We start from the raw sequence: 5,108 nt of genomic DNA, 5'->3' as shown, positions 1-5,108 counted from the left end.
AGTCGGTGGGCGTAAACACCATCAGGGGTAAAGTCCCCCTCCTCTGTCGGGTCAGTGCTGCGGGGGTCTGACAGGAGATGGAGGACGATGGAAACAGTTTGAGGAGAGAAGAAGAAGACGAAGAGGAGAGGAGGGGTTCGTGTAGGTTTCACAGTTTCAGTTAAGAAATAAATCACAGAGCCAACTTGCGCTCACAGCAGACAGACTGTAATTCCATTGGTTCCGGTTGATATTAAGGGGCGTTGCAAAAACCAAATCGCGCCCAGTATTTATATTTCTGTTCTATCATTTTAACTGTGTGGTTTGCGCAATGTTGTTTTCTGCAATTGCTTATTTTAGTTTACAGCACAGGGTAATTTGATTAATAATGAATGCAGAGTAAGTTAAGTGCATAGTTTATTTATTTTTTAAATTTATTATTATTTTTTCCATTAATTCATATTCACCCAGCCCTAAGAAAGAAAATGGTGAACAGAAATCAGGGCTATAATATTACTATCCAGCGTTGGGTGGCATTACCAGTGTTGGTTACCAGTGTTGGGTGGTGTGTTGTTATATTCCAAGCTCCTATTAAAAAGTAATTAATTCTATTTCAATTTTATTTAATTTATAAAGCGTCAATTCACAATATTTGCCGCATGGTGTGTATTATAGATTATAGGTTAAAGACCCTAAGATATTAGAAAGAGAAGAAAACCTCAACAATAAAAGGCATTTGGAAGCATTTGGCAGCCATGGTGAAGATAAAACTAAGTTTTAACAAGAAGAAACCTTCAGCAGAACCAGGCTCAGTGAGGGGCAGCCATCCGCCATGACTGGTTGGAGGTGAAAGAGAGGTAGAGCAGCAAGAGACATGACAAAAAGCACTCTATGGGAGAGAGAGAGTTCAATCATTACTACAGTTTAAATGCAAATTTTGTGAAGAAACACAAAGAGATTGAAAAGAAATGCTTAGTCATGGGAAGTAAGCAGCAGTGGGATTCTTTACTGGTAAGAATAAGCTTGTTCATTTACCTCATGAGAAACAGCTTCAGCCAAACAAAAAGCTTCTCCTCAGCAGGCCTTGCAACCAGTGTAATGGAAATACTTGTAGGTACTTCTTCAAAATGTAAACCTCTTCAACAGCCGAGAGACATTTTTCATAACCTCAGCACAGAATGATGTGAATACACCCGTCCTCTCTGCCGTCACATTAGTTGACCTGACTGACACAATCATACCTTGCAGTAGTACTAAAGTCTATCTTTTCATATTGTATTTATTATTTATGTGTACCAAGGAGGCAGGGAGAGACAGAAATATTGCATTTTGTCTTTTGTCACAAGAAAAGAAATGTGGAAGCATATTTAACAGAACTCATCTGAAAATGTAACTAAAGCACAGATAACAGCATAATACCTGTTATAACAATAAAGTAATCTGAGCATTCAAATGCATTACTTTGGAACAGTGTTGAGTGTGCCACATTATACCAATACTAATACTGTATTCAGATGGAGAATCAGATAAGATCATCATATCATATATATCATTTAAATATAAACTAATAACATCTTCAGCCAACAAAAACAAATAACTACGAACAGTAACTTCCTTGAGGTTGACACCAAAGTGACCAGTCTGTGACCAGTCTGACTGACTGGTCACTTTGTTCCAAAAGGTCACAGTTCCTGGGCCAACTCCCTAAAAAAGAAAAAAAAAATGCCAGTAGAATCCCATAAAAAAGTGCCCAGTTTTAGACAGCTGTGGCAGTCTTTTGTTTTTATGTTTTTATTATTATTATTATTATTTACTCTTTTACATTATTATTTATTCTTTAGAGCAGGACTAATTATGTTCGTTTTGTTTTAGCCTAATTATTATAGCTAATGTCTGCTTTTATTCCAAAAGGTGCGATCATGGCTCAAGAGTTGGGAGTTCGCCTTGTAATCGGAAGGTTGCCGGTTCGAGCCCCGGCTTGGACAGTCTCGGTCGTTGTGTCCTTGGGCAAGACACTTCACCCGTTTCCTACTGGTGGTGGTCAGGTGGCGCCAGCGTCCGGCAGCCTCGCCTCTGTCAGTGCGCCCCAGGGTGGCTACAATATAACTTGCCATCACCTGTGTGTGAATGGGTGGATGACTGGATGTGTAAAGCGCTTTGGGGTCCTTAGGGACTAGTAAAACACTATACAAATACCGGCCATTTACCATTACAAGTCCCAAAAAGCTAATTCTGTTTATCTGGACGTAGCATTTTCAGTGGGAAAACTCTACATCCAAAATCAACTTTTTGGGCTGATTGAGCATTAAGACATTTTATTGCAAGTGGGGTTTTTTTTCTTTTGTTTTTATGTTTTTATTATTATTATTGACTCTTTAACTCTTTAGGCTTAAACTTATGCTTTATCGCTGGATACAGAGTGAGAAGCAGTTTCCAATGCAGGCTGACAGAACTGACTGGAGTCAACTAAACTGGGTCTCTCTTCCGTGTTTGTGTTTTTATGAAGTTATCTGACAAATAGCAAAGCAGGCTTTGTTTTGAGTCACAGAACAGCCTATCCAAGAAATCAGTGTTTTAGTTTTGGTAAGTAAGGTATACTGCATACACAAATACTGCATGCATAAAATAACCGATTACCTCGGATCTAATTTTCTTTTTTCAGGATCCTTTGAGTGCCGTGTCTCTTTCTTATAACATTTCTAATATGGTCAGTTCTCGGTTGCATAAAACCAAGACAGTGACTGATGAAACGCACTCAGCAAACCAATAAGTGACATCTGAATAGCAAACTGTGGGACTTACTGGAGGAAATTACTAACTTGTGCAGAAGAACTCAATACTTTATTCAGTCAGCTGCTTTTCATAAATATGCATAATAGTATTTATAGGATCAAGTAAAAAGGTTTCATTCACTTTTTTGACAAGTAAATGTTAATATGAAGCAATGAGTTGCCCTTTATGAATGCTGATGAAATTCTGCTTTTCATTTATTGTGATGGATCACTTTTAATGATAGGTTTAAAAAAAAAAATGCTCCAGAGATTTGGAGTCGAACAGAAATATTAGAGTCCATATGGCAAATCTGATTTAAAAGTGCCATGCAGGAGAAACTGCCACAGCTGTCATGATAAAAAGAAATCACAGTGGAACCGTCCTTCAAGCTGGTGAGTCTTACTATCCCTGCGAGCTGGGGGGAAAGAGGAAAACCTGAGTGGAAAAAAATTGAATCTATGATCAAACTATAAATGAGTTTTTAACAAAAATGCAGAGCAGTTACCTAAAAGGATAAGTATATGGATCCATGAAGCAACACATCAATGAATCTAATCATCAAGTCAAAGTCATAGTAGTACACTTATTCGGGTAATGTCAAGTGCAGTTTTGAAATGCTTGCACTTACATGAGTAACTTCATTTTATACTCACGGCTCTTTAAGGATTAAAATGAACACAGACACACCAGCAGCAACATTAAAGTGACAGATGAATGAATGCGTCACCAATTATAATAAACTAATATGCACTCACCAGCCACTTTGTTAGGTACATCTTTCTGCTTCTGGCTGGAGTCCTGTTTGTCTCCAGGGCTGCCTTAACTCATTGTGACGGAGATTCAATAAGGTGCTTGAAGCATTCGTCACAGACTTTGACCCATATTGACATGATAGCATCATACATTTGCTGCTGATTTGTTGGTGGCACATGCCAAAGGTGATCTACTGGATGGAAATCAGGTGACTGTGGAGGCCATTGCAGTACAATGAACTCATGTTCAAGAAACCAGTGTGGGGTGATTGGGGCATTGGGCCCTGCTGGAAGCAGCCATCAGAAGATCGGTACAGTGTGGTTATAAAGGGGTGGACATGGTCAGCAGCAATACTCAGGTAGGCTTTGGTGTTCAACTAATGTTCTGTTGGTACTAAGAGGATTAAAGTATGCCAAGACAACATCTCTCACACCATTACACCACTAGCAGCATGAACTGGATCCACAAGGCAAGATGGATCCATGCTTTCACATTTTTTGACAGGAACCATTCCAATGTTGCAGCAGAAATTACAACTCATCAGACCAGGCAATATTTTTTTGTTTTAGTTTCTCAGTGAGGCCTTGCAAATTGTAGCCTCAGCTTCTTGCAGGCTGACGGGAGTTGCTTCCAGTGTGGTGTGGTGAAGGTTAAACAGTCATATTTTCTCTTTTTCTGCCCATTCTCTTTAAACTCTATAATGCCTAGAAATAGTCATGTGGTCGTCTCTGAAATACCCAGATCGGCCTATTTGGCACCAAAATCCACGCCACATGCAAACTGACCTACATGACCTTTATTCTCTATTCAGATTGAACTCTGACAGTTCATCCTGACCTGATTAGATGTTTGTGCTAACGAGAAGTTGAAATACAAAGTAACAGTACGTTTGGACTTTGTACTCTAACTTCCTCCAAATTAACAATCCATCCCAAAATTCTGACTAAAACAACTGGAATTAATATTTTACGAAAGTTTTAACATTTTTAACGACCCATCAGTTCAAAACCCCAGCTAACTCATCGACAAGCAAACTTCCTGGAAGAGCTTTTCAACATCTTTTCTTTTTTTCCTTCTATTGAGTGAAATCTAATATATGAGAAATGCATTTTCTGTCACTGTTGTTGATAGTCTGTTGACCACTCGCGAATTTGTTTCGTGTGTATGCGAATTAATCTTATTGTGTACTATAGGTTTAAAAATGATTGTGCCACAGTAAAATTGCTATCTAAGAAAATTAATTCAAAACAAGAGAGAGGGAGATGGAGGATTTATAATATTTAGAGGGAAAACATCCATCACCTTAATCCAGTACTGCATGGCACAGATAAAGAGGACTAGGTCTACAGAGTTAAACAAAATATTTCACGAGCCAGAGAGAAAAGCTTTTGTCAGGAAAAGTCATTGCCAAGATTCACAAGAGATATAAAAATGCTCATGGGAACGAATGAATTTGCCAGGAAGAAATCAAGGTGACAAGAGTAAGGTGGAAACCGCTATTTAACAAAGTCCACCTGTCAAATTTGAAGGTTTAAAAGCAGCCAATTCTTCCTGCTGTCTCACAGACAGCCTTTCAGTGAAATATGACAAATTTTCAGTCGACA

This window comes from Astatotilapia calliptera, chromosome 11, assembly GCF_964374335.1.
Source record: "Astatotilapia calliptera chromosome 11, fAstCal68.1, whole genome shotgun sequence".
NCBI lineage: Eukaryota > Metazoa > Chordata > Actinopteri > Cichliformes > Cichlidae > Astatotilapia > Astatotilapia calliptera.
Note: the sequence above shows the minus strand (reverse complement) of the source record.